Below are 10700 nucleotides of genomic sequence, written 5' to 3' on the forward strand. Positions count from 1 at the left end.
AAACCCCCAGCACCTCTTTGTACACTTGAGGCCATTCAGTCGGTGAACAAAGGAAGAGGAATCTGTCTCACCTCACCAGGGAAGCATGTAAGCAGAGGGCATCCCGCCTCCTTTAGAGAGAGTAGAATTTCAAAGGCTTAGAAGGTGGTAGGAAGGAGTGGGGCAGGGAAGGGGTGCCAACTGATACCACTGAAGTTAATTGGGAATTTGAGAAGGTGGAGATGAGACAACATAGTGTTTAGTTATTCACCCGTCCATTTAAATTTTGATGACACATCTCATCACTTTACTCTAAAGTGGATGGCTAGTTTGCATAATACAGCGCTGTAAGCATGAATAAGTGAGTAATTTCCATGCATTGCATGCACACTATCATACATGCAAAACCATGTGTTTGCATGTGGCTATATTTTTGTAGCCACATGAGATGAACACTCTGAAGTGCAGTACTTGGATGTCTTACTCAACTTGAAGTGATATCGTCCTCCCAAAAATTTCCTTTCTACTTTGGCAATTTTAGATCCTGCCCCTCCGTTTGGATTCAGTCTAGAAATCAGTGAGCCTCGTTTCCTTGAGAGTGGAGCATAGTTGCCATGCAGTGTGTCTGGAGTTGTAAATGGGATGTGTAACACTAATTACCTCAGGGAGGGGATCCTTGCTGTCCGCGATGAGGCAACAGCAGCTGCAGTGTGTTTGAAACCAGAGCACAGGGGTTGGAGGGACAGGCAGCATGCTTCATTTGCTTAGAAAACAACTCAGTAGGACAGCAGTTCCATTAGACTATGATCTTAACGACTTAAAGCCAAGTCGGAATCATTTGGAATTCTTCCCTTCTAGGGCAAAAGGAAACATGCTGCTAACATACTACGAATGTAACTCGCTCAGCGGAAGCATTGCTAACCAGATATCAGTTATGTGACTGGGGTGGAACATTATAACATTCCTGAGTGTTTCAGATTTGTGAGAATCCTCCACAGGGCCCCGTGATAATGTCTTGTAACTTAAATGCAAGATCAGTTGACTCGAGACAAAAGGAGTTCATAAACAAAATCACAATTGTTTTTTTATTAGGCAAACCCCATGGTTGCTCTTAGAGAACTAGTCACTTAAGGCTGTTTTGAGTCTGTCCCTCTGGAATGCAGTGAGTTCCTACCTCTGCGTTAGACTGCATCACTGTCACAGCAACCTCCCTGGTTTATAATGAACTCCAAGAATCTTTCTTATTCTAAGGGGATGCATTGAGAATATCTGTCTGTCCTACCTCAGGTACTTCCTAAGTGTTCCATATGCTCGCAGTGCAAGGACTGTGCACAGTGAGAGAGCGATCGCTGTGTCCTTTATATTGTTTATAACTACCAGATTCCCACAAAGGGAGCCACACATTTTATACAAATGTCCTGTCTTGTGATGCCCACATCTATTTACCAAGTGTTATCAAGCTTGTGGCGGGTGCTACACTCTACTCTCCAAATGAAACACTGAAGATATGGTTCTCGTCAGTAAAAGGGCCATCATGGCCTGGAGAGACACACAGCAAAACTAACAGTTACAATGTCATTGGGGAATGTTATAAAGCACGCAGGTAGATGATCCAAGGATCTTCTGGTTGATTTAAGTCTTGAGAGGAAAGTCAGAAAGTTTCTTAAAGGGAAACTTTCATCATAGAAAGAATGACGATTGAGCTGACCCTTAAAGAATTAACACATTTGTACCCATGGAAAAATGCAGGGTGTAAAAAGTATGCTGTATTTTAAAGAGTCCATTGCTACAAAGCTATGTGAAGGGGGAGGGGACAAAGACTTCTTACGTACTGTATATTGCACAGAGACATACAAAGATATCTTTTATTCATCTTTTAAAATGAGGAAAGACTAAACATACGTTTGAAAAACTGAAAGATAATTACTTTGCAAAATCACACATTGCAAATGAATGGAAAACCAGAAAGAAAAAGAAGGGGTAGGGTGGGGAGGGAGGGTGGCTTAGGAGGGCAGAGGAGAGGAGAAAAGGAGAGAGGAGGGGAGAAGGAAACGGAGGGGAGGAGGGGAGGAGGGAGGAGAAGAAGAGGAAAGGAATGGAGGGGAGGGTGGAGGAGAGGAAGGGAGGGGAGGGGAAGAGTGGAGAAGAAACAAAAGGAGAAAAATGGAGAACAGAATAAACAAGGAGGACAAGGGAGAAAGACAGGGAAAAAAAGAACTGCATAACAAAGACACACCTCAGTTCTTTGAAAATGTATGAGCTTGCAGCAGATAGACAGCTCACATCAAATGACTGATGGACTGAAGCAAGAGAGGAAAATTCAAGTGAGCACTGTTTTCAAAGAGAAGCCTTAAAGTTGTTTGGAGAGAAGAAAAGGCGCTATGGGGACAGTTCACACGAATACAAACAGTATGTTAACACCCTCCAAAACTAACACTGGAAAGAGGACAGATAAAAACTAAGTAGGCAGCTGAAAGGAGACACTTGAACCCAATAAAACACAACAGAGAGCAATCTTATATCCTAAATTACAGCAGGAAGGATTGTTTGATACAGGAAGAAATGGACTCATTTAACTTTATAGACATTAAAATTATGTTTCCACGTGCCATGAAGAACATCAATATTTATTATGAGAACCAAAGTCATAAGGAAGGAGACAAGCTGATTCTGAGTAAAGAAAAAAGTTACCAAATGAAAAGAGAGAGAGCTGAAGAATCCTCATGCTCTGTGTTTCTGGCTCAACAGGAAGGCACTTGACCTCAAACGCTTGGCACCCAAACCTGATAGCCTAAGCCCCATGCACAGAGCCCACATTGTAGGAGCAAAGAGCCAAAGATAGCATGTTGCCTGCTGACTCGTGCACCTGTGAGGGTGAAGGAACGCACACATGCTACCTATTTGCACAAATAAATAAACTGTAATGACCGTTTTCTAAAGCAAAGAGTTGTCATACTTAAAAAGCAAAAACTCCAAAAGGCAAACAAGATGTAATCAATCAATCAAACAAAGAAACAATAACTCAAAGAACTATGGAGTTGGCCAGGCATGGTAGAACACCAAGTAGGCTGATCTCTGTGAGTTCAGGCCAGCCAAAGATACCCTGTGAAGCCTTGTCTCAGAAAACCAAAACCAAAAAGAAACAAAAGAACAATGGAGTTAACCAGGCCCTCTATACACACACACACACACACACACACACACATACACACACACACGGGGGGGGGGTGCTTCTCATACACACAAGCCTCCTCCCACACTCCTGCAACACCAAAGAACAATTCTTAGAACACAATATCTGAACAAAAATGAACCTAGAGAGAGAAGCCACATGCAGACCGAGAGGTCTCCCAGGTTGCAGGTTAACCACGATGCAAACACCCAAATTCTTGGAATTCAAGGGAAGATGCAGGAAAAAGGAAAAAGTATATTCTCCACACTGAGAAAATACCTCTGGCATCTGGCATCCTTCTACACAATTGCAAATTTCTAAAATACTGGGGAAATGGCAAGAGCGTTTCGAGAAATAAAGTTATGGTTCAGAACTATATACACAGCAGAATGGAAAGAAAGGCGGCAGACATTGCCAGAAAGATGAAAATAGATCTTCATCCGAGCGTGCACAAGTAGGCTCCTCTCTTTCAGCTGTCACAGGGCAACACTAGTCTAAACAATTTACATCTGGTCTTTGATACCGTTCTGGTATGGTCCTAATAATAGAGGCCTTGGTTGTCATTTTAAAGTGGAGGAGGGGCTGGAGAAATGGTCAGTGGGTAAAGACCTCACTGCACAGATGCAAGGATGTGACTTAGAACCCCGAGTCGCCATGTAAAATCGACTGTGTGCTTCTGTATGCCCAGGGCTCCTATGGTGAGATCAGACAGACGATGCGAGAGTCCTTGGGAGCTCTGGGGGGAACTTCCTAGTGTAAGAAGAGGAAAACAAAATGTCTGACGCCCAAATGTGGTAGCAGACAGGAAGGGCAGTTGAGGTTGTCCTGTTTTCTCTATGTATGTGCCATGGTACACGTACCTGTATTTGCACACAACTTGTACACACACAAACTTGCACACATATTATGTGCACACATACCATTTTTAAATGAAAAAGCAGAAATGTAGACCAAGCAGCTGATCCTCACAGCTCTGTTTCTTACCCACTCCCTTGCCTTAATTTTTCTTGTGAACCTCGAATGAACAGACAGGATCATGGCCTGTGTCATGTCTGCTTATCCGTCTGTAGCCATCCTAATCCCTTGAGCATCCTTTAAGACCAATGCTCTCCCTAATCCCAGTACTTCCTGCCTATTGCTCCACTTCCTGTCTGTTGCTTCTCTCACTCACAACGGGTTGTTCTATATCTTGCCAGGCTGTACCCTACATGATTGTGCTCCTGGGCTCTACAAATCCTGTAGCTTTCGCCCTTCTTTGCCTCTTGTAAAGCTGTTTTGTTTTGTTTTTGTTTAATATCAAGCACATGGCTCAGAAGCAATTGGGGAACAGACTTTTATTCTAATATTGTTTGTCTTCAATATCCAACACATTGCTGGACATTGTATGTAAGCACAGACTTGGTGAATTTTGATGTCTTTTTTCTTTCCTTTTTTTTTCTTTCTTTCTTTCTTTCTTTTTTTTTTACAAAACCAATTTCTACTGATATATTCTGTATTTTCTATTAAACCCTGCGTGTATTTGCTCCTTTTTCGTACTTTTGTGGGGCCCACAGAATAGAATATTCCTTTCTGGTGTAAGTTAAGCAAGGAATTTTTTTATTTTTCTCTTTTCAAGGTAAGACTCATGCTAATTTGCCCACCAGTGCATAATTTTCAGAGCCTCCTGTATCATAATCTACACATGCCCTAACTCCCACCCTTCTGACCACATTTGCTCTCTCTCGCAGTTTTCCTTCCAGGTCTTAGTAGCTACATGAAAATGTATGCTCATTTAGATGAAAATGGGATCCACTAACTTTTGGTTTTTAACTTTGTTTTTTGAAGTAGATTTCACACGGCAGCCCAAGCTGACCTACTATGTCACCCAGGTTAACCTTAAAGTCACAAGGATTCTCTGTTCTGTTTTAACTACACCAGTAAAAGAAGAATGCGATTTAAGTTTTCTACACAGAATCCATCATATAAAACAGCCTTAGTACAGAACAGCCAGAGTTGCAGCACTTGGCAAGCATGTGTGAAGCCCTCACAGATCCCAAGTCCATCCATAAAACACATGCATACGTACAGATTTACAATATACATGAATGCATATATATGCATATTTACACATTATCATATATTTTGGTATTTTAATATAAATATATTTAATAAAATAGGCAATATATAAAATAATGATATAATACAATACTCTCACCCAGGGGACACAGTGGATAGCTGCTGTATCCTTTATATCCAGATATGGCTTGAGATCACTCTGTGAAATACAACAATGTTCAGTATGCCATGATTAACTGCTATTACTCCTGTCTTCTTAACATCTCAAAAGTGTCCCTGGCTCTCACAAAATTAGTCTGGAAACACATATCTCCTCGTAGTAAGCTACACATCTTTTCCTCTTTGCAGTCCTGCTTTTCCCATTTCTGTATGTTACACTTCGTGAAGTATATGTATTACCCTCTTAAATATTTAATGTCTAGAAATTTAAGTAATGTGAACCTAACTTTGCATTTCCGTGAATTCTCAGAGGCCTCCTATCACCTGGTTTTATATTAGGAGAATTCCACCATACACACACACACACACACACACACACACACACACACACACACACACGTAACCCCTTGCTATGCATTCCTTTTTCTACATTTACAGTACATTTTAAGAAAATATCCCCAGGGCCCGTTATTAACTGTGTCCTTAGGCACAGGCAGGGGATGCAATGCTTCTCTGGTTCTTCCTCTCAAAAAGAACCACTGTGCATTCACTGACTTTTTAAATTACCAGGTAAGACTGTTATTTAAATGTGTGTCATGACTTGTGGCCCAAAATTCAAAAGGACCTGATCTGGTTTGAGCTGTGGAAAAGTGGGATCCTCACCATGAGATGTGAGGCATGGGATTCTCACCATCAGATCTGTGGCCTGGGTTTCTGTAAAGACATTCTCTCTAAGGATGCAAGGAAAGAATGACTTTAAGAAATAACACATTAAAAATGGGAAGTGTAAGCCCAAAATGTTCTGCCTTTAAAATTTGTACTCAAGACAATGGTAGAGTTTTGAAACAACTAAAACATGCATTGCTGTGCATTAAGCCAGCAGTTAGCAGAGGAAGTAGGGCTATCAGAGGCCCCATTGAATAACAAAGGTAAAGTTCACTGAGAGACCAGACCTTTCTGCATCCACAGAGGAATAACAGCAGTATCACCCAGGGATTCCTGGGGGGGTGGGGAGTGTTTGAGCTTGGAAGCAAATCATGAAGGCAGTTCTCCAGTGTAGCAGTTTAAAATTTTTAATTCTTTGAATTACTCTATAGTAATTTTGACTGAATCTAACACCATCCTGTTAAGAAGGCTGTTGATGAAGACTGACTCAGAACCCTCACCCTGCTCTCTTCAGTGTTTCCTCCTCAGTGTTCCCTCCTCAGTGTGCTCTCTCCTCAGTGTGCCCTCCTCAATGATCTCTCCTCAGTGTGCTCTCTCCTCAGTGTGCCCTCCTCAGTGTGCTCTCTCTTCAGTGTGCTCTCTCCTCAGTGTGCTCTCTCCTCAGTGTGATCTCTCCTCAGTGTGCTCTCTCCTCAGTGTGCTCTCTCTTCAGTGTGCTCTCTTCTCAGTGTGCTCTCTCCTCAGTGTGCTCTCTCCTCAGTGTGCTCTCTCCTCAGTGTGCTCTCTCTTCAGTGTGCTCTCTTCTCAGTGTGCTCTCTCCTCAGTGTGCTCTCTCTTCAGTGTGCTCTCTCCTCAGTGTGCTCTCTCCTCAGTGTGCCCTCCTCAGTGTGCTCTCTCCTCAGTGTGCCCTCCTCAGTGTGTTCTCTCCTCAGTATGCCCTCCTCAATGATCTCTCCTCAGTGTGCTCTCTCCTCAGTGTGCTCTCTTCTCAGTGTGCTCTCCTCAGTGTGTTCTCTCCTCAGTGTGCTCTCCTCAGTGTGTTCTCAGTGTCCTCCTCAGTGTGTTCTCTCTTCAGTGCACCTCCCTCAGTATGTCCCCCTCAGTGTGCCCCCGTCTCAGCTGTGAGGAAGTTCTAAAATTTCAAACCTGAAAAAGGTTGCTGCTGAGGGGGAGTTACAATTCCTCTGATCAGAAATAAAAGTTAAGATACTGACCAAGGCTCCCTTTTCTGAGGAGCTAACCTGGGGGCTGAGTACCAGTAACCACACAGGTTTGGTAAACGTAACGTCTACTCTGCTCTTCATCTTGTTTTCTGAGTCTTGTCAATCACTATTAACAGTACCACTTACCAGGGCGGACGAGATGAGCCAGACTGTGAAGTGCACCCCAAGGACAGGAATGAAGACAGGAGTTCAGGTCCTCAGCACCCAGGTGATGGTCTGTAACAATATTGCTATGGGGAAGACTGGGGGAGCCCTGGGGTTTGCTGACCAGCTAGTCAGACCAAACTGATGAGTTCAGTGAAAGATCTTGCCTTAGAAAATAGTGAGAGAACCAAAGGAGACTTAATATTGACCTCTGACCTCCTCAAGAGTGTGCATACACGTGCCTGTGCATGTGCCTACACACACACCAACACACATATACACACCCCAAAATATACATATACACCAATACACATACACCCCAATATACACACATACACCCAAACATACACACATACACCAACACACACATACACCTCAACACACACATACACATACCAACATACACATACATCAACACACACATATACTCCAACACATACATATATACATAAGCGTGCAAACATATACTCCAACATGCACACACATACATACCAACACATGCACACACCCCAACACACACACATACACCCCAACACACACACATACACCCCAAAACACACACATACACCCCAACACACACACATACATTCCAATACACACAATACACCCCAGTACACACACACACACACACACACACACACACACCACAACACACACATACACACCAACACACACAGCATGTGTTCCAGTTATAAAGTGCCTCACATACTCGGGGATTATAATGCTCTGTGAAACTTTACAGGAGCCTATGGTCTGTCTCTTCAAAAGAGCCACATATGGTGAGAGAGAGACCCAACCGCCTGGTCAGGTGGGCACTCCTGAGGCTGCAGAGAGGAAGAGACCACCAACACTGCTCACCCCTGCCCACATCCCTGGCCCAAGAGGAAACTGTATAAGGCCTCTGGGCTCCCGTGGGGGAGGGCCCAGGAGCGGCAGGACCCCTGTGCCTAAGACACCACCAGAACCAGAAGGAAACAGACCGGATAAACAGTTCTCTGCACCCAAATCCCGTGGGAGGGAGAGCTGAACCTTCAGAGAGGCAGACAAGCCTGGGAAACCAGAAGAGACTGCTCTCTGCACACACATCTCGGACGCCAGAGGAAAAAGCCAAAGACCATCTGGAACCCTGGTGCACTGAAGCTCCCGGAAAGGGCGGCACAGGTATTCCTGGTTGCTGCCGCTGCAGAGAGCCCGTGGGTAGCACCCCATGAGCGAACTTGAGCCTCGGGACTACAGGTAAGACCAACTTTTCTGCTGCAAGAAAGCTGCCTGGTGAACTCAAGACACAGGCCCACAGGAACAGCTGAAGACCTGTAGAGAGGAAAAACCACACGCCGGAAAGCAGAACACTCTGTCCCCATACCTGACTGAAAGAGAGGAAAACAGGTCTACAGCACTCCTGACACACAGGCTTATAGGACAGTCTAGCCACTGTCAGAAATAGCAGAACAAAGTAACACTAGAGATAATCTGATGGCGAGAGGCAAGCGCAGGAACCCAAGCAACAGAAACCAAGACTACATGGCACCATCGGAGCCCAATTCTCCCATCAAAACAAACATGGAATATCCAAACACACCAGAAAAGCAAGATCTAGTTCCAAAATCATTTTTGATCATGATGCTGGAGGACTTCAAGAAAGACGTGAAGAACTCCCTTAGAGAACAAGTAGAAGCCTACAGAGAGGAATCGCAAAAATGCCTGAAAGACTCGCAAAAATCCCTGAAAGAATTCCAGGAAAACATAAATAAACAAGTAGAAGCCCATAGAGAGGAGACACAAAAATCCATGAAAGAATTCCAGGAAAACATAAATAAACAAGTAGAAGACCATAGAGAGGAAACACAAAAATCCCTGAAAGAATTCCAGGAAAACACAATCAAACAGTTGAAGGAATTAAAAATGGAAATAGAAGCAATCAAGAAAGAACACATGGAAACAACCCTGGATATAGAAAACCAAAAGAAGAGACAAGGAGCTGTAGATACAAGCTTCACCAACAGAATACAAGAGATGGAAGAGAGAATATCAGGAGCAGAAGATTCCATAGAAATCATTGACTCAACTGTCAAAGATAATGTAAAGCGGAAAAAGCTACTGGTCCAAAATATACAGGAAATCCAGGACTCAATGAGAAGATCAAACCTAAGGATAATAGGTATAGAAGAGAGTGAAGACTCCCAGCTCAAAGGACCAGTAAATATCTTCAACAAAATCATAGAAGAAAACTTCCCTAACCTAAAAAAAGAGATACCCATAGACATACAAGAAGCCTACAGAACTCCAAATAGATTGGACCAGAAAAGAAACACCTCCCGTCACATAATTGTCAAAACACCAAACGCACAAAATAAAGAAAGAATATTAAAAGCAGTAAGGGAAAAAGGTCAAGTAACATATAAAGGGAGACCTATCAGAATCACACCAGACTTCTCGCCAGAAACTATGAAGGCCAGAAGATCCTGGACTGATGTTATACAGACCCTAAGAGAACACAAATGCCAGCCCAGGTTACTGTATCCAGCAAAACTCTCAATTAACATTGATGGAGAAACCAAGATATTCCATGACAAAACCAAATTTACACAATATCTTTCCACAAATCCAGCACTACAAAGGATAATAAATGGTAAAGCCCAACATAAGGAGGCAAGCTATACCCTAGAAGAAGCAAGAAACTAATCGTCTTGGCAACAAAACAAAGAGAATGAAAGCACACAAACATAACCTCACATCCAAATATGAATATAACGGGAAGCAATAATCACTATTCCTTAATATCTCTCAATATCAATGGCCTCAACTCCCCAATAAAAAGACATAGATTAACAAACTGGATACACAACGAGGACCCTGCATTCTGCTGCCTACAGGAAACACACCTCAGAGACAAAGACAGACACTACCTCAGAGTGAAAGGCTGGAAAACAACTTTCCAAGCAAATGGTCAGAAGAAGCAAGCTGGAGTAGCCATTCTAATATCAAATAAAATCAATTTCCAACTAAAAGTCATCAAAAAAGATAAGGAAGGACACTTCATATTCATCAAAGGAAAAATCCACCAAGATGAACTCTCAATCCTAAATACCTATGCCCCAAATACAAGGGCACCTACATACGTAAAAGAAACCTTACTAAAGCTCAAAGCACACATTGCACCTCACACAATAATAGTGGGAGATTTCAACACACCACTCTCATCAATGGACAGATCATGGAAACAGAAATTAAACAGTGATGTCGACAGACTAAGAGAAGTCATGAGCCAAATGGACTTAACGGATATTTATAGAACATTCTAT

Source organism: Rattus norvegicus, chromosome 7, assembly GCF_036323735.1.
Source record: "Rattus norvegicus strain BN/NHsdMcwi chromosome 7, GRCr8, whole genome shotgun sequence".
In the NCBI taxonomy this organism is placed as follows: Eukaryota; Metazoa; Chordata; class Mammalia; order Rodentia; family Muridae; genus Rattus; species Rattus norvegicus.